The following is a 23,406-nucleotide window of genomic DNA, read 5'->3' on the forward strand; positions in this document are numbered from 1 at the left end:
GACTACAGGCACATGCCACCAAGTCCAGCTAAAATATTTTTTTGCATTTTTTGTAGAGACAGGGTTTTGCCATGTTATCCAGGCTGGTTTTGAACTCCTAAACCTAGGAAATTTGCCGACCTTGGCCTCCCAAAGTGCTGGGATTACAGGTGTGAGCCACCACACTTGGTCCCCTTTTTTTTCTTGAGACAGGGTCTCACTCTCTGGCCCAGGCTGGAGTGCAGTGGCATTCCGTCTCAAAAAAAATAAAAACAAAAAACTGAACCCCACCAATCTCAAAGTCTACCCATTACACCTCTGGGTCTCACTATATTGTGAGGCAGTAAATTTTTATCATTTAAGCCAGGTTGAGGTTTTTGTTTATCTAAAAATACCTACATATCTGACAAAGAAGTTGTATCCCACATACATAAACAACTCTCAAAACTCAATAACAAAATAACAAGAAAATGGGCAAAAAACTTAGCCATTTCACCAGAAAAGGTAAACAGAGAAGATGATTAGCTTCATTAGTCATAAGGAGCAACATGGCGAAACCCCATCTCTACAAAAAAAAAAAAAGTTACGTAAATAACAAGATAAAGTTAGTGGATGAAGACTTCCTGGAAAGGATAAGCAGAGGTGATAAGGATAAAATCTTGCAAGAATATGAAAGCGTTTTGGAAAGTAGAACTTATAAAAGTACAGGTTTCATAATTTTCTTTGTATTCCCCCGTAAGTTCAAGCATAACATTGGACACGTCTCTGGTATTTGGTAAATGTTTCTTATTCATTCTTACTGTAGGGTTCATAAATAAATTGTTTAATGAGTGGAAAGGCATTCAAGTCAAAGGGGAGTGTCCAGAAAAGATTCCTGCAGATTAGCCCCAGACGTGACTCAGGTCCCAAGGACTTTCCCCCTTGTTCTGTGTAGAGTTTAGGGTTGACCACCTTTTATTTTCTTGATCCAGGATAATTGAGGTCACACTTTTAGCTATGGCATGGTTTGCAGTTTGAGTAGCTGGTGATAATCTCGTGCTTCCTGTTCTACAAAAAGATGTAGATTCTGAGGGGTATGGGGACGCAAGACACTACCTGTCCAGGTGGGCATACTTCCTGCAGCAGCCCCCTCTGAGTGCCTCCCCCTCCTGCCTGACTGCCAGGCTGTGTTCTGCAGAAACCAGCATTGATAATATCTAGTTTCTCAGATCTGCAAGGGCCCTCTCAGCTGCAGATTGGTAATATGACAATTAACCATCAAGGTTGTGAAGACTCAGGTATGAGGCACACAGCAGCAACCACTTCCGGTAGTCAGCATCTTGCTAGCTAGCCCCCCTGCGCCCCACAAATCTGGTGATGCTATGAATTGCAGAAGTGGAAGGAAACTGTTTCATTAACCGTCTTTGCTCACCTCTCTAGGGCCATAAAGGCTCTTGACTTTCCCCCATCAAAAGGATCTCTTCCCCAAGCTATACACTAGGGTATAAAGAATTTTATTCTAATAGATCATATAATGCTCTTTCCTTTAGGAAACCTTCTAGCTGAACACTTTGCCTGGACACTGAAATTCAGCTTCTTTTCCCCTAAGTTTTCTTTTGTTCTGAACTCTAAAATTTACTTTTCAGTTAGAACACCCTACTCCTACTTCGCTATTGTGGTGTTTTGGTTTTTTTGTCATTGGAGGCTGGATCTTCATAAGTATACCTATCTTAAATTTTAATATCATAGAAGACAGGTACTGGCTTTGAGCTTGTATGGTAGAATTTAGCAATACATGATTTTTTTTTTTTTTTTTTTTTTTTTGAGACGGAGTTTCGCTCTTGTCACCCAGGCTGGAGTGCAATGGCGCGATCTCGGCTCACCGCAACCTCCGCCTCCTGGGTTCAGGCAATTCTCCTGCCTCAGCCTCCTGAGTAGCTGGGATTACAGGCACGCGCCACCATGCCCAGCTAATGTTTTGTATTTCTAGTAGAGATGGGGTTTCACCGTGTTGACCAGGATGGTCTCGATCTCTTGACCTTGTGATCCACCCACCTTGGCCTCCCAAAGTGCTGGGATTACAGGCTTGAACCACCACTCCCGGTATGATTTTTAAAATAATAAGCACACTACATAGCTGGGAAAACAAAGGTGTAGTTAAAAAATATTCTTAACTTTCGGGCTCCCTCTCTAGCAATTCCCTTCCTGTCTCTAAGGAAAAGAAACTGGATTCCATGCGTCACCAAGAAGTCTGGAAACTGAGAGCCACCCATTCCCTGCCAACATGTTTTTTGGGGATATATTTTTAAAGGCAATAAGGCTGCCAGACACAGTGGCTCATGGCTGTAATCCCAGCATTCTAGGAGGTCAGGGCCAGAAGATCTCTTTGAGGCCGGGAGTTCAAGACCAGCCTAGGCAACACAGCAAGACCACATTGAGAAAGAACAAATCCAGTAAGGTAAAAGACCTACTTTTTATCTCTTTTCCCCGTTTCATGTGCTCAGAACTGCAAGGGTCCCAAACAAAGGATTTACAAATTAGAAGTCATTTCACATATATTTATACTTATTATTGTATTTTTTTTTTTTTTTTTGACACAGTCTCTCTCTGTCACCCAGGCCGGAGTACAATAGTGTGATCTTGGCTCATTGCAACCTCTGCCTCCCAGGTTCAAGCGATTCTGCTGCCTCCCGAATGGCTGGGATTACAGGCACACACCACCATTCCTGGCTAATTTTTGTGTTTTTAGTAGACACAGGGTTTCACCATGTTGTCCAGGCTGGTCTCAAAACTCCTGACTTCGTGATCTGCCCCGCTTGGCCTCCCAAAGTGCTGGGATTACAGGCATGAGCCACCGCGCCAGGCTATTTATTATTATTTCTTAGTTCAAAAATGTTTTTCACATTCAACGCCAAAATATAGACACTGCATTTTATAACCCTACACACTACCCTCACACACCAATAACACTCTCCTCTCCTGGTTTCCTCATGGTGAGCAGGCAATGCCTAAGCCCTCCTGCCTACCTACCATGAACCCTTACTTTGCTCCAGTTCTCGCGCCAGGGCTCAGATGCCCTGTTAATTTCATCCTTCTAGTTGGGGCCAAACCTGGGAGATTCTTTCCCAGAGGCAGGAAGTACTATGAAAGCCTGGGAGATTTCCCAACCCCACCCACAGAAGCTAAGTCAGGAAAAGCCTGTAGAAGCCATTCACGAGCTTTAAGTTCATGCATCCTAAATAAAGGCAGCCACCCAGAGGACTGTCTCCTAGTCAACTCAACCATAAGCCATGGAATGGCCCCTATGCCAGGAGAGACCAAGGCAGTAAGGGGAAATTTTCTAACCAATCAGCTTTCCCCCTTGACTGTGAAGGAGGAGGAGGCTTTGGGACCAAGTAGGGGAAAATGGAAAGCAACACCTGGGTTAGACAGATGCAGAAAGAACAAGCATCCCTGAGCTGACCTGGGAGGCTCCCTCTACAGCAATGGGAGCATAAATCAGAACCTGAACTTTGGTGGCAATCAGTTTACACCGATGTAACAAATCCGGAGCTCAGATGACGTTTAAAGTGATGGGGACTGAAAAGGTTGCCACCTTGGTTCTGTCATTAAGGCTGTTAACATTCTTTTTTCTTCTTGGTGCTTAGCATAATCCACAGAGTTATAACATTCTTGGCCAGGCACGGTGGCTCATGCTTGTAATCCCAGCATTTTGGGAGGCTGAGGCGGGCGGATCACCTGAGGTCAGAAGTCTGAGATCAGCCTGACCAATGTGATGAAACCCTGTCTCTACTAAAAATACAAAAATTAGCCGGGCATGGTGGCATGCACCTGTAATCCTAGCTACTAAGACAGAAGAATTACTTGAACCCTGGAGGCAGACATTGCAGTGAGCTGAGCCCAGGTCATTGCACTGCATACAGCCTGGGCAACAAGAGCAAAACTCTGTCTCAAAAACATACAAATACAAATACAAATACAAATACAAATACAAATAAAAAATATTATTGGGGCAAGGAACAATGAAGCTTTGGCTTCCATATATTCTATAACAGCAGAAATTTCCCAGGCAACACAGATGTAGGACCTAAGTAATAGGTTTCAAATCCTTTTTTTTTTTTTTTTGGAGACAGGGTCTCACTGTGTCACCCAGGCTGGAATGTAGTTGTATGATCTCAGCTCACTGCAGCCTCCACCTCCCAGGCTTAAGCAATCCTCCCACTTCCTAAAGTAGCCGGGACCAGAGGCACTCACCACCACACCCAACTAAGTTTTAAATTTTATGTAGAGATGGGGTTTTATGTAGCAATGTTGCTGAAGCTGATCCTCCTGGGCTCAAGTGATCCTCCCACCTCAGCCTCCCAAAGTGCTGGGAATGCAGGCATGAGCTGCTGCGCCCAGCCCTAGAAAACCTTTTAAACCACTGCACAGTAATGCCTGACATTGGTACAGCCCTATGATTTCAAGTACATTTGATTCCTCCAGCAATCATCAGAGGTTGTTAGACTCACTTCCTCTGCAATGATTAGGAAGGATAACTAATACAGAGATAGGGTACTGACTGCCTTGAAAGCAAGCCTCACTTTTGTAAGAATCCTAGCCTAGCAGGGCTGTGGTAAGAGAAGCGGGCAAAGCAAAAGGAAGTTTGTTACTGATACTCAGTGCTATTGAGTGATAATGCAACCGTTCATCTTCCTGTTGAAGAGTTTGACATGCTTTCACAGTTATGAATGAAACTCTCTCAGATTGTTTTTAAAAATTCCTTCAAGAGAGCAGCAATACCTTCCTGCACGTGCAGTCTGACACATTTCCATGGTGACTGCTCTAACATAGTGTGGTGTATATTTCTTGTTTCTGTGACTGCCCGTCATCTGAGCCCACTCCTTATATTTGGAGAATCCCCTACCATTTGAGCTTTAGTAAAAAGCAGGGCTAATGTCCCGCTATAGAAGGACCCGACACTCACTGCCCCAGCACCTCTTGCCACAAGGGAGAAGGCATGTGACCTTGGCTTGATCAATTGGACATGTCCACCCCGGGTGTTGGCCTGAGGAAATAGTGATGCAAAGAAAGAAGCAGGGAAACTCTTTATTCCAACAACAGTAACAGCCAGGTTTCGTGCCAGGGGTGGCATCCGGTGTCTGGTGCCTGCAGCAAGAAAGGCTTTGTGAGACTATAGAGTGACCTTGGCCGTGGTCATGTCTCACTCTCCCTCCCCTTCATTTGTGATCCCTGAAAGTATAGCCTTAGTCTTCCTCCCCTTGATTGATGTCCATTTGCAGAGCTTGCGTCTCCGGGTAATCTGCCAACTGTCCAACTCCTCTTGGTTGCTTCAGGCACAAACTTGGGAGACCTCTTTGAGTTTCCTCCATAACCTTATATCTAATCCAATAGGAAATTCTGGAAGTGACCTATTTCCTCCCTTAGTATTCCGTGGCCCAAGCCACCGTTATCTCTCACCTGAATTACTGCAACAGACTCCTTTAAAAAAAGAAAATTAGTTCATCAAAATTTTTTTGTTGACAAAAATCATGTGTTTATTATGTACAACATCATGTTTTCAAATACGTATCCAGGCGTCCCCAAACTTTTTACACAGGGGGCCAGTTCACTGTCCCTCAGACCGTTGGAGGGCCGCCACATCCTGTGCTCCTCTCACTGACCACCAATGAAAGAGGTGCCCCTTCCTGAAGTGCGGCGGGGGGCCGGATAAATGGCCTCAGGGAGATAGGGGAGTTCGCCTGCCCCGAACTCCCAAAGTGCTAGATTACAGGTGTGAGCCACCGTGCCTGGCCACTATTTGTCTTTTTGTGTGTAGCTCATTTTGCTTAACATAATACCCTCCAGCCCTTTGATTTCAAGTACATTTGATTGCTTCAGCAAGCAAAGCAAATAATGGATGTCTTCCAGGTTCATCCATGCTGTTGCAAATGACAGAATTTCCTTCTTTTTAATTTATTAGCATGTTAAGTTGCAAGAAACAGACTGATTTTATTTATTTATTTATTTCCTTAATAATTTTGTTTATTTCCATTAATGGACATTTAGGTTGATTCCATATCTTTGCTACTGTGAGTAAACGATGCAGTGAACGTGGGAGTGCAGCTATCTCTTCAACAGACTAATTTTATTTTCTTTGGATATATACCCAGTAGTGAGATTGCTGGATCATACGGTAATTCCAGCTTTACATTTTTGAGGAATCTCCATACTGTTTTCCATAACGGCTATACTAATTTACATACGCCCTAAGAGTGTGCAAGGGTTTCCTTTTCTTCACATCCTACTAACACTTATCTTTTCACTTTTCGATTAATAGCCATTCTAAGAGGTGGAGGCTGATAGCTCCTTGTGGTTTTAATTTGCTTTTCCCTGATGATTAGCGACATTAAGTTTTCACATACCCATTGGTCATCACACACCTGTTGGCCATTTGCATGTCTTTGTTTGAGAAGTGACTATTCAGATCCCTTGCCCATGTTTTAATTGGGTTATTTGTTTTCTTGCTATTGAATTGTTTGGATTCCATATATGTTTTGGATAGTAACCCTTATTAGATGTATGGTTTGCAAATATTTTCTCCCATTCCACAGGTTGTCTCTTCACTTGGTTGATTGTTTCCTTGGCCCTGTGGGAGCTTTCCAGGTTGTCATAATCCCATTTGTCTGTTTTCACTTTTGTGGCCCATGCAACAACCTCAACTGGTTTCTCTGCTTTCACTTTCGTTCCTATACAGACCTCTCCGCACAGGTGGCGTCCGTTATCTTTTACAATCATAAGCGAGATCATGCCACTGCTCTGCTCGAAGTCACCCCACAGCTTCTCATTACGCAAAATAAACTGCAAAATGCTCATCAAGATCTACGTGATCAGTCTCTCGCTTGCCACCTTTCTGATCTCGTCTCCTCTCACTCCGTTACTTGCTCACCTCACCCTGCTGCATCGGTCTCTCTTCAGTTCCTCAAAATGCCAAGCACACTCCTGAGGCTGGACTTTTGGACTTATTCCCTCTGCCTAGAATGCTCTTCTCCAAGATACCTGTATGGCTTGCTTCCTCACTTCCATCCGGTCTCTACTTAAATCTGCTTCAATAAACAGGCTTCCTTGACCACTCTATCTATCTAAAATTGCACTCCTCTCTCCTGCCAGTTCCCCTCTATTTTTCTTTGCTAACATCTGAACCATTCCTCCTTATTTTTTTAATTCAAGTGTATATATGAATGCATTTGGTCGTCTGTCTCCACCACTAGGATGTAAGTTCCATGAGAGTAGGGACTTTGTCCATCTGTTTTCTGCCATATCCCCAGTGCCTAAAAGAGTACATCGTACATAGTGAGCGCTCTATGAATACACATTAAGTAGATGTATTCACCAAATACATTTCATTTCTGTTTAAATCTGCCACAGTTGACTTCTGTTTCTTGCAACTTAACATGCTAAGAAGCTATCTGATAGACATCATGTAAGAGACCAGGAATCAAATTTCTCATTTATTGACTTTGGGCAAAGTCACTTAGCACTCTGGGTCTCAGTTTTTTAATATATTACCCCCTTTGCTCTTAGATAATTTTACAATTTTGTAATTTTTTTAAATGCCATATTTTTTTCTTTTCTTTTTCTTTTCTTTTCTTTTTTTTTTGAGACAGAGTGTCTCTCTGTCACCCAGGCTGGAGTGCAGTGGCACAATCTCAGCTTAGTGTAACCTTCCCTTCCCAGATTCAAGCGATCCTCCTGCCTCAGCCTCCCAAGTAGCTGGGTATGCGCCACCATGCCCAGCTAATTTTTGTATTTTTACTAGAGATGGGGTTTCCCTATGTTGGCCAGGTGGGTCTCAAACTCCTGACCTCAAGTGATCCACCAGCCTCATCCTCCCAAAGTGCTAGGATTAGAGGTGTGAGCCATCATACCTGGACAAAATGCCATATTTCAAAGCAACAATAGAAGAATGATTTTTCCAAACTATATACAGTCATATAATCACATTTTGGTAATGACAGATCACATATACCATGGTGGCTCTGTAAGATGAGAATGGAGCTGAAACATTCCTGTGGCCTAGTGACATGGGAGCCCTCATGACATCGTAGACATTGTCATAGCACAATGCAATACTCATGTCTGTGGTGACGCTGGGATAAATGAATCCATTGTGCTGCCAGTCATATAAAAGTATAGCATATACAATTATATACAGCACGTAATATATTTTATTTTGTCTTATTTTTTATTTTTAAAGTTTTAGAGGTACATGGGCAGTTGTTTTACGTAGATATATCATATGGTGGGAAAATCTGGACTTTTAATGTACCCATCACTCAAACAATATTATTGTGTCCAATAGGATTTTATCCCTCACCACTCCGTTTCCCACCATGTGGAGTCTCCAGTATCTATTATTCCATTGTGTATATCCCTCCGTTTCCCGCTGTTTGGAGTCTCCAGTATCTATTATTCCATTGTGTATGTCTGTATATACCCATTGTTTAGCTCTTACCTATAAGTGAGAATATATACTACTTGACAATGCAAAAAAAAAATACTTGATAATGATAAATGAATATGTTACTGGTTTATGCATATACCATACTATACTTTTTATTGTTATTTTAGAATGTACCCCTTCTATTTATACATATATTTTTAAAGTTAACAGTAAAACAGTCTTAGGCAGGTCCTTCCTGAGGAATTCCAGAAGAAGGCATTGGTGTCATTGGAGGTAATGGCTCCTTGCATATCATGGCAACTGGGGATCTTCCAGTGGGACAAGATGTGGAAGGGAAGACAGTGCTGTGAATGACCCTGACCCTGTGTAGGCCTAAACCAATGTATGTGCTTGTGTCTTAGTTGTTAACAAAAATGTTTAAAAAGAAAACATTTAAATAGAAAAAAAAGCATATAAAATAAAGATATTTAAAAATTTTTATATAGGTGTATAATGTATTTGTGTTTTAAGTGACCTGTTAATATGAAAGAATCAAAAAGTGAAAAAAAAAAAAGAAAGAAAATTTTCAAGTTGGGTGTGGTGGTTCATGCCTATAATCCCAGCACTTTGGGAAGCTGAGGTTGGCAGATCGCTTGAACTGAGGAGTTCAAGATCAGCCAGGGCAACATGACGAAACCCTGCCTCTACAAAAAAAATACGAAAATCAGCCAGCATAGTGTTGCATGTCTATAATCCCAGCTACTTGGGAGGCTGAGGTAAGAGGATCACATGAACCTGGGAGGCTACAGTGACCTAAGATACTACCACTGCACTCCAGCCTGGGGACGAAGTGGGACCCTGTCTCAGAAAAAGAAATACTAAGTTTATAAAGTAAAAAAGTTATGGTAAGTTAAGGCTAATTTATTATTGAAGAAAGAACATTTTAAAGTACATTTAGTATAGCCTAAGTGTGCAGTGTTTATTTTTATTTGTTTTTTTTTTTTTTTTTTTGAGACAGAGTCTTGCCCTGTTGCCCAGGTTGGAGTGCAATGGCACAATATTGGCTCACTATAACCTCTGCCTCCCAGGTTCAAGTGATTCTCCTACCTCAGCCTCCCAAGTAGCTGGGATTACAGATACCTGCAACCACACCCAGCTAATTTTTGTATTTTTAGTAGAGATGGGGTTTTGCCATGTTGGCCAGGCTGGTCTCCAACTCCTGAACTCAGGTGATCGGAGCTACGGCCTCCCAAAATGCTGGGATTATAGGTTTGAGCCACTGTGCCCAGCCTAAAAATCGTGTTTTGTTTGTTTGTTTGTTTTTTGTTGTTAGGCACAGGGTATCACTGTCACCAAGGCTGGAGTGTGATGGTATGATCATAGCTCACTGCAGCCTCGAACCTATGGACTTAAGTGATCCTCCTTCTTCAACCTCCCCAGTAACTGGGACTTCAGATGCATGCCATCACACTTGGTAAACTTAAAAAAAATGTTTTTGGCAACTAGATCTCACTATGTTGTCCAGGCTGGTCTTGAACTCATGGTCTCAAGCAATCCTCCCACCTCAGCCTCCCAAAGTGCTGGAACTACAGGTATGAGCCACTGTGCCTGGCCTGAAAATCATGTTTAACTCTTATAAAACTAAATATTGGTGAGCAATGAAGAACTGGGAACTTATACACTGCTAGTAGAAAGTAAACTGGTAGGCCAGGCGTAGTAGCTCATGTTTGTAATCCCAGCACTTTGGGAAGCTGAGGCAGGTGGATCACAAGAGCAGGAGTTCAAGACCAGCCTGACCAACATGGTGAAACTCCATCTCTACTAAAAATACAAAAAAATTAGCTGGGAGTGGTGTCACATGCCTGTAATCCCAGCTACTTAGGAGGCTGAGGCAGGAGAATCCCTTGAACCTGGGAGGCAGAAGTTGCAGTGAGCCGGAATCACACCACTGTACTCCAGCCTGGGCAACAGAGGCAACATCTCCAAAAAAAAAAAAAGTGGGCTGGGCGTGGTGGTTCACACCTGTAATCCCAGCACTTTGAGAGGTGGAGGTGGGCGGATCATGAGTTCAAGAGATCGAGACCATCCTGGCCATGGTGAAACCCCATCTCTACTAAAATACAAAAAATTAGCCAGGCATGGTGGCGCACGCCTGTAGTCCCAATTACTCAGGAGGCTGAGGCAAGGAAATTGCTTGAACCCAGGAGACAGAAGTTGCAGTGAGCAGAGATCACACCACTGCACTCCAGCCTGGCAACAGAGCAAGACTCCATCTCAAAAAAAAAAAGAAAGTTAACTGGTAAAAAGACTTTGGGGAGTGATTTGGCAAGAACTGATAAAGTTAAAGATGCACATAACATATGAATCAACTATTCTACTACTAAGTATAAATATTCTGGAGAACGATTGTATGTATGTACAATGAGAAATGTACAAGAATATTCTTTGCAGTATTGTGGTAATAATTAAAATTAGAAATAATCTAAATGTTCATCAATAGATAACTAGATGAATATAAATTCAAGCATATGTTTTCAATGAAAAATAGTCAATAGTTGGGCCGGGCGCGGTGGCTCAAGCCTGTAATCCCAGCACTTTGGGAGGCCGAGGCGGGTGGATCACGAGGTCAAAAGATCGAGACCATCCTGGTCAACACGGTGAAACCCCGTCTCTACTAAAAATACAAAAAATTAGCTGGGCGTGGTGGCGCATGCCTGTAATCCCAGCTACTCAGGAGGCTGAGGCAGGAGAATTGCCTGAACCCAGGAGGTAGAGGTTGCGGTGAGCCGAGATCGCGCCATTGCACTCCAGCCTGGGTAACAAGAGCGAAACTCTGTCTCAAAAAAAAAAAAAGAAAAAGAAAAAGAAAAAGAAAAATAGTCAATAGTTAAGATGAATATGCTAGAATTACACATACCAATAGACATAAATATTTTTAAAAATCTTGAATTGAAAAGCCATTTTCAGAATAATATTTATGACACCATTTAAATAAACTTTAGAAACAGGCAGAACACAAGCATATATTCTAGCATATAAAAAATATATTAAACTATGCAAGAATATAATATATACTAAGATAATGGACAGGATTGTGGAGAAAGAAAAAGGTTTTTTTTTGAGATGAAGTCTCGCTTTGTCACCAGGCTGGAGTGCAGTGGCATGATCTCGACTCACTACAACCTCTGCCTTCCAAGTTCAACCAATTCTCCTGCCTTAGCTTCCCGAGTAGCTGAGACTACAGGTGAGCACCACCAGGTCCAGCTAATTTTTGTATTTTTTTAGTAGAGACGGCATTTCACCATGTTGGCCAGGATGGTCTCCATCTCCTGACCTCATGATCCACTCGCCTCAGCCTCCTGAAGTGCTGAGATTACAGGCGTGAGCCACTGCACCCGGCCTAAGAAAAAGATTTTATCAGAAGGGTGCAAATGGATGCAACCACATATGTAATGTTTAACTTCTTAAAAATAAACAAAACTTCTGAAGTAAATATGACCAAACGTTAAGTAAGATTTGATGAGCTGAGTGGTGGATACATTGTTTTTAAATTTGTCACTGTAGTTTTCTGTTTGCCTGAAACAGCTTATTTTTGACGTGTAAGAAAGGATGGAAGGGAGGCAGGAGAGAAATAAGGGAGGGAGAAAGTGAGCCAGGAAGGCAGGCGGGCGAAAAGGAAAGGAAGCAATTTCCGTCTCTGAATAAGCCCCCTGCTTCTCCAATACCATGATTTTGCCGCCGTTTCTTTTCTATAGTGGAGACACGTGGAAGGGCGGAGAAAATAATGTCCTGTTTTCCAAACATTTGCATTTTGATCCTAACTTGATTCTGTTTTAGTCATGTGACCTTACTCAAGCCACACAATTTAAAAGGTATAGGCCAAGCATGATGGCTCATGCCTGTGATCCCAGAACTTTGGAAGGCCAAAGTGGGTGGATCACTTGAGTTCAGGAGTTGGAGACCAGCCTGGCCAACATGGCGAAACCCCGTCTCTACTAAAAATACAAAAATTAGCCAGGCATGGTGGCACACACCTGTAATCACAGCTACATAGGAGGCTGAGTCAGGAGAATCGCTTGAAGTTGGGAGGTGGAGGTTGCAGTGAGCCAAGATGGCACCACTGCACTCCAGCCTGGGCAACAGAGCGAGACTCCATTTAGAAAAAAAAAAAAAGGCAAAAGAAAGACACCATAGTTGCTGATTTTTTTGCTTTTTCATTTCTTTAAAATTGTTTCTATATGGTACCAATCTTTCCACCATTTGCTTTCGTTTCAGTGCCATATCATAGAAGAGTTCACATCATAAAGGAAGTCAAAATCAGTCTTGAGTAATCAGAACTCTTCGCCACATTGTACAATGCCTGTTTTCTAGCGCTGCTTCTTCTGCCTCTTCCTCCTCAGTATCTGGCACTGGTTCAGACTCCTCTCCATCAAGTCATCTTTTGTTAATTCCTATATTGTGGTGTCAGTTAGCTCTTGAATTTCTCTAAGATTCAAATCTTGAAACTCTTCACCCTCACATTTTTTTGTGTGTGCCATATCCAGAACCTCTTTCATGATTTCCTCGATTGGCTTTGTCATAAATCCGGTGACATCATGCACAGCATGCGGACAGCTTTCTCCAGCAGGAATTAACGTTCCAGGTGTGATGGCTTTCACAGCTTTTCCCATAACAACGATGGCATCTTCAGTGGTGTAATCCAGACTTGCGTGATGTTCTCTCCAGCAAGGTTTTCTGCCATAGCATTGGCAATCACTTCCACAGAGTGCTGTGTTCATGAGCCTTGCAGGTCAAAGCCCCTCATCTAAAGGCTTAAACTAGAGACATTGTGTTTGGGAGCAGGTAGATCACGTTGACACCTTCGGTGTTGAATTCGTGGGGTTCTGGGTGGCCAGGGGCATTGTCTAACATCAAAAGAAATGGAAAAGGCAGTTCCTCACTGGTAAGGTAAGACAGGTACAAAACATTGATGAAATTAAGCCAGAAAAAGGATTCTCATTGTCCAGGCCTTATTGTTGGCAACCAAAAGACTAACAGCTGGTGTTTATTTTTTTTCTATTCAAGGCTTGAGGGTTAGTAGCTGTATAAATAAGGGCAGTTCTGATCATAAACCTGATTGCATTTGCACAAAACAGTACTTAGACTATCCCTTCCTGCCTTAAATCCTGGTGCTCACTTCTCTTCCTTACTAATAAATGTCTTTCTTGGCATCTTTTTTTCCAAAATAGGACATATGTGTCTGCATTAAAAACCTGTTCAGGGCCAGGTGAGGTGGCTCATGCCTGTAATCCCAGCACTTTGGGAGGCCGAGGCAGGCAGAGCACACCACCAGGAGATCAAGACCATCCTGGCTAACATGGTGAAATACAAAAGTACAAAAAATGTAGAAATACACATAACATGTAAAATAAAAAAAAAAAAAAAAAAAAAAATAGCCAAGCATGGTGGCATGCACCTATAGTCCCAGCTACTTGGGAGGCTGAAGCAGAAGAGTTGCTTGGACCCAGGAGGGGGAGGTTGCAATGAGCTGAGATTGCACCACTGCACTCCAGCCTGGGCAACAGAGTGAGACTCTGTCCCCACGGGAAAAAATAAAATAAAATAAAATGAAAAATCCTGTTCAGGCAGATATCCTTTCTCCTTAATGATTTTCTCAGCGGCATCTGGGAACTGTCTACCACTTCTTGGTTGGCAGAAGCTATTTCTCCTGTCATCTTGACATTTTTTAAGCCCAACCTCTTTCTAAAATTATCAACCCAAACACACAGACGAACAAAATAATCAAACCATCCTTTGCTGGCATTAAATTTTCCAGCTTTAGATCCTTCTCCTTCCTTTTGCTTTAAGTCGCCATGTAATGACTTCACTTTTTCTCAAATCATATTAGAGTCTATAGAAATACCTTTACAGCAATCCTGTACCCACATAAAAGGTCTATTTTTGGCCAGGCGCCATGGCTCACACCTCTAATCCTGTAATCCCAGTTCTTCGGGAGACCTTGGCATGTGGTTCAACAGATCAGGAGTTTGAGACCAGCCTGGCTAACGTGGTGGAACCCCCTCTCTACTAAAAATACAAAAAGATTAGCCAGGCATAGTGGCACATACCTACAGTCCCAGCTATCTGGGAGGCTGAGGCAGGAGAATCATTTGAACACAGGAGGCAGAGGTTGCAATGAACCGAGATCACACCACTGCTCTCTAGCCTGGGTGACAAAACAAAACTAAACCAAAAACTACATTTTCAAAGCCAGACAAAAAAGTATTTCACAAAGAGTGCACAGTTTTTGTATCTGCTGGCATAATGGAGCCATGGCTTTGTGAATTTCCATTTCTTTTTTACAACGGTCCTTGTGCTGGATCCATTTATCTGGTAATACCAGGTAACTGCAGCTACAGCCCTCAATCTATGGTAAGCATCAGGCGATTCGGCTTTTCCTTGTGATGTCAGGAGTTTTTCCTGCTTCTTGGAAGCACTTCGAGTCACTAGTGGCGCTGGGTATGGGATTCATGGTGTTATTTAAGGTTTATGTTGTTGCAGCCAGGCGCGGTGGCTCAAGCCTGTAATCCCAGCACTTTGGGAGGCCGAGGCGGGTGGATCACGAGGTCAAGAGATCGAGACCATCCCGGTCAACATAGTGAAACCCCGTCTCTACTAAAAATACGAAAAATTAGATGGGCATGGTGGCGCCTGCCTGTAATCCCAGCTACTCAGGAGGCTGAGGCAGGAGAATTACCTGAACCCAGGAGGTGGAGGTTGCCGTGAGCCAAGATCGCGCCACTGCACTTCAGCCTGGGTAACAAGAGTGAAACTCCGTCTCAAAAAAAAAAAAAAGGTTTATGTTGTTGCATTAAACATGATGAAAATATGCTAGAACTGCAAGAGATCACTTTTTATTGTGATGTTCAATTTACTGGAGAGATGAACTGTTCATGCAGGGATAATTAGAGCCACGGGGTGGTTTAAACAGATACTCACAACACTTGAGCTCACAACAGCAGGAGGAGGCAGGTAAAGCATTATTAGAGCAGCACAGTGCGTACTACAGATAATTTTATGTAATTATAATTCAATAATGAATCTTTATCTTTGTTTACATTCCTCATGATTGTACAAGTTACCATATTCAGTTTATAAATGTTTGTCAGTTTTGATAAATTTTAACCCTATATAGATTCGTGTATAGTTTATGATAGTAAATGATAAAACAGACTATAGAGATAGTATGCATTCATGACATACCTTTTTCTTAACTTTTTTCAACATTTCTTGACTATATGGTTTTTCTAGGTAAGTTTATTCAAATTGTCTCAAATCTCCAAAAAGTTTTTCAATATATTTATTGAAAAAAAATATGTATAAGTGGACCCATGCAGTTCACACCCATGTTGTTCAAGGGTCAACTTTGTCTCCTACTGATTCTTTTTCTCTGGTAACGCCCTGATTGATGCTGTGATACTAACTATAGCTGTTGATAAGTCTTCTTAATTAATATAATATTAGAAAAAGATGTAGAAGAGAGATTGATTTTGGAAACTATAAAACTTCTAAGTAAATTAATAAATAATGAGAAAGTGTAAGAAAGTTATAAAATAAGCCAAAATACACTAAATTGCTTACTTTATAATATGATGACCAAAGTTTTTTTTTTTATTACTGTTTATTTACTTATTTATTTTTAGATGGAGTTTCGCTCCTGTTGCCCAGGCTGGAGTGCAATGGCGCCATCTGGGCTCACTGCAACCTCCGCCTCTTGGGTTCAAGCGATTCTCTTGCCTCAGGCTCCCAAGTAGTTGGGACTACGGGCATGCGACACCACATCCGGCTAATTTTGTAGTTGTAGTAGAGATGAAGTTTCTCCATGTTGGTCAAGCTGGTCTCAAACACCCGACCTCAGGTGATCCAACCACCTTGGCCTCCCAAAGTGCTGGGATTACAGGTGTGAGCCACTGCACCCGGCCTAAAGTTATTTTTTTATTAGGCAGCTATAAGTAGGCAAATATACAGTCAAGGATGTTTGTGAACTTAAAATATTCTCCAGTAGGCTGGGCGTGGTAGCTCACACCTGTAATCCAGAATTTAGGGAGGCTGAGGCTAGTGGATCACCTGAGTTCGGGAGTTTGAGACCAGCCTGAACAACATGAAGAACCCAACTCTACTAAAAATACAAAATGAGTCAGGTGTGGTGGGGCATGCCTGTAATCCCAGCTACTGGGGAGGCTGAGGCAGGAGAATCGCTTGAACCCGGGAGGCAAGGTTGCAGTGAGCCAAGATTACACTACTGCACTCCAGCCTGGGCAACAAGAATGAAACTCTGTCTCTGTCTCTCTGTCTCTCTCTCTCTCTTTCTCTCTCTCTCTCTCTCTCTCTCTCTATATATATATATATATATATATATATATATATATATATTCACCAGTAGAATAAAATATATATATATATATATATATATATATATATATATATATTCACCAGTAGAATAAAAATAAAATGAGGTAGCCAGCCTTCAGGATAGCTCCCTATGATTCCTGCCTCCTGGTATTGACTTCCTTGTGTTGTCTCTTCCCATGTTATGCTGGGGTTGTTCTCTATGACCAACAGAATACAGCAAAAGTGATAGGGCGTCATTCGGGAATCGGGTTATCAAAGATACTGTGGTTTCTATCTTGTTCTCTCCCTCCCTCTTAGATCATTTGCCCTTGGGTAAGCCACCTGCCATTCCATAGCAGTCCTGTGGAGAGGTCTGCTTTGCAAGGAATGAGACTTGCAAACAATAGACACCAAGGGCCTTTGACAACAGCCATGTGAGTGAGCCTGGAAGCACACTCTCCAGCCCGTGTCAAATCTGCAGAAGACTAAAGCACCAGGCAACATCTTGACTGAGACCTCAGGAAAGACAGTATGCCAGAACCACCCAGTACACCACTTCTGGATTCCTGACTTGCAGTAACTGGGTGAGATAATAAATGTTTCCTGTTTATGCTGCTGTTTCCCTTCCAAACTGATTTAAAAGATAACAAAGTCAAATTCATAGGAAAGGCAGACTGAAGAAAGAATAATAAAGAGAAAGCATAAACTAGAAACTAAGATAAACCAAATTTAACAATCAAAATTACTCTAAACAGTCTAAATCTTGCTACTAAGAGGCAAAGGGATGCTTTTTTTTTTTTTTTTTTTTTTTTTTTTTTTTTTTTTTTTTTTTGGCAGAGTCTCACACTGTTGCCCAGGCTAAAGCTTGGTGGCTTGATCTTAGCTCACTGCAGCCTCAATTTCCCAAGCACAGTTGATTCTCCCATCTTAGCCTCCCATGTAGCTGGGACCACAGGGGTGCACCACCATACTTGACTAATTTTTGTATTTTTTGTAGAGGCAGGGTTTTCCCCGTTGCCCAGGCTGGTCTCCAACTCCTGGACTCAAGCTATTTTCCAGCCTCCTCCATCCCGGGATTACAGGCATGACCCACCACTCCTGAATAGGGTATAAATTATTTAAAAACTAGGCTGGGCACAGTGGCTCACATCTGTAATCCCAGCGCTTAGGGAGGCTGAGGTGGGTGGATTGCTTGAGGTCAGGCATTCCAGATAAGTCTGGCCAACATGGTGAAACCCTATCTCTACAAAAAAAAAAAAAAAAAAATTAGCCAGGTGTGGTAGCAGGTGCCTGTAATCTCAGCTACTTGGGGAAGCTGAGGCCTGAGAATAGCTTGAACCCGGGAGATGGAGGTTGCAGTGAACTGAGATTAAGCCACTGTACTCCAGGCTGGGCAACAGAGCGAGACTCTGTCTAAAAAAAAAAATTAATTAAGTAGGCCAGGTACGGTGGCTTACACCTGTAATCCCAGCACTTTGGGAGACCAAGGCGGGCAGATCACTTGAGGTCACAAGTTCAAGAACTGCCTGGCCAACATGGTGAAACCCTGTCTCTACTAAAAATACAAAAAAATTAGCCGGGCATGGTGGCATGTGCCTGTAGTCCCAGATACTTGGGAGGCTGAGGCAGGAGAATCACTTGAACCTGAGAGGTGGAGGTTGCAGTGAGCTGAGATCATGCCACTGCACTCCAGTAAGACTCTGTCTAAATAAATAAATAAATTAAATAATATGCTACTAATACATAGATACTTAAAAGCCAAATGGTTTAGAAAGGATAAACATAAGGGAATGAGAAGATAAGCTATCATTATATAAAAGAAAAGCAGGATTAGCAATATTAGGGTCAGATGAACTAGAACTTCAGGCAAAAAAGCACTAAAGGCCAGGCATGGTAGCTCACAAGTGTAATCCCAGCACTTCAGGAGGCTGAGACAGGAGGATCACTTGAACCCAGGAGTTTCAGATCAGCTTGGGTAACACAACAAGACTCTGTCCCTAGAAAAAATTTAAAAATTAGCCAAATGCGACAACCTGTACAGGTAGTCCCTGTCACTCAGGAGGCTGAGGTGCGAGGATCACTTGAGCCCAGGAGTTTGAGGCTGCAATGAGCTATGATGGTGCCAGTGCATTCCAGCCTGGACACAGAGAGAGACCTTTTTGCTGAAAAAGAAAAAAAAAAAAAGGGCCCTGACACAGGTGAAGTTCTTTCATTTGATAAAGGATAGTCAATGATGAAAATATTAAAATAAGGAATTGATATGAACCATTGTAGCAGCTAAATATATAATGTAGTGTGGTAGGCTTATAATGAGAACATTACATAAAATACAATTATAGTAGGAGATTTTCATTATCTAATATCAATGACAGATTAAGCAGATAGTATGTATAAAGGCAGGAAGGACTGAAACAGTATAATTCACAGCATGGAACATTATTTCAGATTTTGTATTCTATAAATAACGGCTATACACACTCATATATAGAAATTAAGCATGTCAGGTTATAGAGAACAATCTCATTAAAGACAATAAAGGAAAGCATTTTGTTGGCTGTATTTTCCATCCACAATTAAACATTAGGCCAGATGCAGTGGTTCATGCCTGTAATGCTAGCACTTTGGGATGCTGAGGCAGGAGGATCACTTAAAGCCAGGAGTTTGAGACAAGCCTGGGCAGCAAAGCAAGACCCCTTCTCTATTTTAAACAAATAAACAAAATAAATAAAACACTTAAAAAAATGAACAAACACAATTAAACATTAATGGCATAAATGTTTTCTTAGGAATAGTTTACAATACCCTGTAAAATAAACAAGTACGCCACAGATGAGAACTTGAACAAAAAAGAAAAAGGAAAGGGAAAGTATGAAAAGCGAGTGCTTGGTAGTCTACATGAAAGTGCAGGACAGGGCCGGGCGAGGCGGCTCAAGCCTGTAATCCCAGCACTTTGGGAGGCTGAGGCGGGTGGATCACGAGGTCAAGAGATCAAGACCATCCTGGCCAACATGGTGAAACCCCATCTCTACTAAAATACAAAAATTAGCTGGGCGTGGTGGCGCGCACCTGTAGTCCCAGTTACTCAGGAGGCTGAGGCAGGAGAATTGCTTGAACCTGGGAAGGGGAGGTTGCAGTTGCAGTGAGCCGACATCATGCCATTGCACTTCACCGCACTCCAGCCTGGTGCCTGGTGACAGAGCAAGACTGCCTTAAAAAAAAAAAAAAAAAAAAAAATTACGTGGGAGTGGTGGCGGGTGTGTGTAATCTCAGCTACTCGGGAGGCTGAGGCAAAAGAATTGCTTGAACCCGGGAGGCGAAGAGTTGCGGTGAGCCGAGATCACGCCATTGCATTCCAGCCTGGGCAACAGAGTGAGGCTCCATCTCAAAAAAAAAAAAAAAAAAAAAAAGTGTATGACAAATGTTAGGAAGTGTTAGTTAGCCATCTAAATATAATAATGAAAATATCAACCTATCTAAATCTTTGTGATGAAGTCAAAGCAGTATTTGAAAGAAAATACAAAGTTTTAAATGGTATATTACTTTTTGAGAGAGAAAAAGGATTATATAAAAAACAATGACAGGCTGGGCATGGTGGCTCATACCTGTAATCCCAGCACTTTGGGAGGCCAAGGCGGAGGATCACTTGAGCCCAGAAGTTTGAGACCAGGCTGGGCAACACAGTGAGACTTCATCTGCACAAAAACTACAAAAATATATTAGCCAGGAGTGATGCCACATGCCTGTGGTCCAGCTACTCGGAAGACTGAAGAGAGAGGATCACTTGAGCCCAGGAGGTCGAGGCTGCAGTGAGCCATGTTCGCACCACTACACTGTAGCCAGGGCAACAGAGTGAGACCCTCTCTCAAAAAGAAACAACAACAGGCTAGGCATGGTGGCTCATGCCCATAATCTCAGTGCTTTGGGAGGCCAAGGCAGGAGGATCACTTGAGGCCAGGAGTTTAAGAGCAGCCTGGGCAAACTCCATCTCTACAAAAATAAAAATAAAAATTAACCAGGCATGGTGATATGCACCTGTAGTCCTAGCTACTCAGGAGGCTGAGGTGAGGGAACAGCTTGAGGTTCACTGCTGTGATTGTGTTACTTCACAGCCTGGTGACAGAGCAAGACCCTGTCTCTAAAAATAAAAATAATAATAATAAAGCAACAACAATAAAATCACCAAAAGCAAGCTGAAGAATGAGAATAATTAAGACTGAAACAGAATTAATTAGAAAATAAGAACAATTTGGCCATGAAAACATTATGAAATATACGATGGTTGGGTGCAGTGACTCACACCTGGTGGCTCACACCTGTAATCGCAGCTCTTTGGGAGGCTGAGGCAGGCGGATCACCTGAGGCCAGGAGTTCGAGACCAGCCTGGCCAACATAGTAACACCCTGTTTGTACTAAAAATACAAAAATAAGCTGGGCATGGTGGCAGGTGCCTGTAATCCCAGCTACTCAGGAGGCTAAGGCAGGAAAATCGTTTCAACCCAGGAGGCACAGCTGGCAGTGAGCGGAGATCATGCCACTGTACTCCAGCCTGGGGGATACGGCAAGACTCTTTCTCCAAAAAAAAAAAGAAAGAAAAGAAAAGAAAAGAAATATACAAGCCTCCCGAAAATCTAATTAAGAAGCGAGAAGAGATACACAAAATATTAGAAACATGAACACACAAATAATATGCAAATATGCTAAAAATGTTCCTATCCCCAAAGAAAAAAAAACATTTTTTTAACTATAGCTCTTACTCTTTCCTCCTGAAAGACCACTTCTAAACCAAACAATTTTTTGGAAATATTATGTTTTCTGATTATAAAAGTATTATAAAACTTTTATAATTTGTTCAGTATAGCAGACTAGGTGCTAGAGGACTGAACCATCTGGTAAAATCAACTAAAATTACTGAATTTTAAAATGTCTTAAATGCATTCAGAAGCTGACAAGAAAGTAAAGATTACTTAATATATTACACATATATTCTAAGTCACCATTGGTTGAAAGATATGCCATTACTTTATTTACTACTAAGAAAGAAAAAAAATGCTATCAAACTGACATAATGTTTTCCTATAACCTCTAATTTATACTTATGGAAGATCTTGCAGGCTAATCGCTGTTCTTCCCTTTGTTTTCATTATTTATTTATTTATTTAAAGACAAGATCTTGCTATGTTGCCCAAAACTTGAAGTCCTAACCTCAAGCAATCCTCCTGCCTCTGCCTCCTGCGTAGCTCAGACTACAGACACATGCTACTGCACCCAGCTTATTTTTATAATTTTTTTTTTTTTTGAGACAGGGTCTCACTCTGTCAGCCAGGCTGGAGTGCAGTGGCATGACCACAGCTCACTGCAGCCTGGACCTCCTGGGTTCAAGTGATCCTCCAGCCTCAGCCTCCCAAGTAGCTGGGACTACAGGCATTGGCCACTACCATCAACTAATTTTTTTTTTTTTTTTTTTTTTTTTTTTACTTTTAGTAGTGACAGGGTTTTGCTATGCTGCCCAAGCTGGTCTTGAACTCTTGGGCTCAAGTGATCTTCCTACCTCAGCCTCCCAAAGTGCTGGGATTATAGACATGAGCTACCACACCAGGCTGACCCGGCTTATTTTTAATAATATATTATTCTTGCCGGGCTCGGTGGCTCAAGCCTGTAATCCCAGCACTTTGGGAGGCCGAGGCGGGTGGATCACGAGGTCAAGAGATCGAGACCATCCTGGTCAACATGGTGAAACCCCATCTCTACTAAAAATACAAAAAATTAGCTGGGCATGGTAGCGCGTGCCTGTAATCCCACCTACTCAGGAGGCTGAGGCAGGAGAATTGCCTGAACCCAGGAGGCGGAGATTGCGGTGAGCCGAGATCGCGCCATTGCACTCCAGCCTGGGTAACAAGAGCGAAACTCTGTCTCAAAAAAAAAATAAATAAAATAAATAATAATAATAATAATAATATATTATTCTTGAGCATATATAAAAAGTAAAATGTAAGTGAAAGAATTGCTTAAGGTACGTTTAAAACTACCTCACATTTAATCTAACTCTTCCACACAATTCTCTGTGCCATTAAAAACATTAGTAATGTATTACTTCAAAAAACAATTTTTAAAATAATGAAAAAACATTGATACTGGGCTCTTAAGCTTGACTTTGCAATTACGTAGCACTAACAGAAGTACTTCCGACTCATGTTTTAGGAGTGTTACTGAAAAGTCTGATTCACTGTGATAGCTTCTCTCCACTAACATTTGATGTCTCGGGGTTATAAGAATGCTCCACTATTAGTCTCAAGATTTTGTTCCAAACCACTAACATTCATTCTGCAATTTTTGATGCTGCAATTTTGATATTCATACATGCATAAACAATGACATTTATGTAATACCTGACTGGCTGACAGTGATTGTAGACAGTTTAAGATACATACTGATTTCAAAGATGTTAAAATGTGAAAAATTTATGTTTCAGACAATGAAATATAGTAAATTAAAGTAAGAATGAATTGAAATATAGAGAATCTCTACCAAAACTGGAAGAGCATACGAGTTGGAAATCAAAGCCCAGGCCCCCCTAAAATAGGAACTCTAAAAGGCGATTCCCTCTTCCCTCTATAAAGCCGGGTTCCGAAGAGTTACTCTTTCAGTGTAAGGCAAAT

At 41.9% G+C, this 23,406-nt stretch overlaps 1 pseudogene; it reads right to left on the reverse strand.

Moving 5' to 3' along the window:
* LOC101032897 (chromobox protein homolog 1 pseudogene) overlaps positions 1–13,050 on the reverse strand; it is a 29,784-nt pseudogene extending 16,734 nt beyond the window's left edge.
* Between the last annotated feature and the right edge of the window lie 10,356 nt (positions 13,051–23,406).

The sequence above is a fragment of the Saimiri boliviensis genome, chromosome 14, assembly GCF_048565385.1.
Source record: "Saimiri boliviensis isolate mSaiBol1 chromosome 14, mSaiBol1.pri, whole genome shotgun sequence".
Lineage (NCBI taxonomy): Eukaryota > Metazoa > Chordata > Mammalia > Primates > Cebidae > Saimiri > Saimiri boliviensis.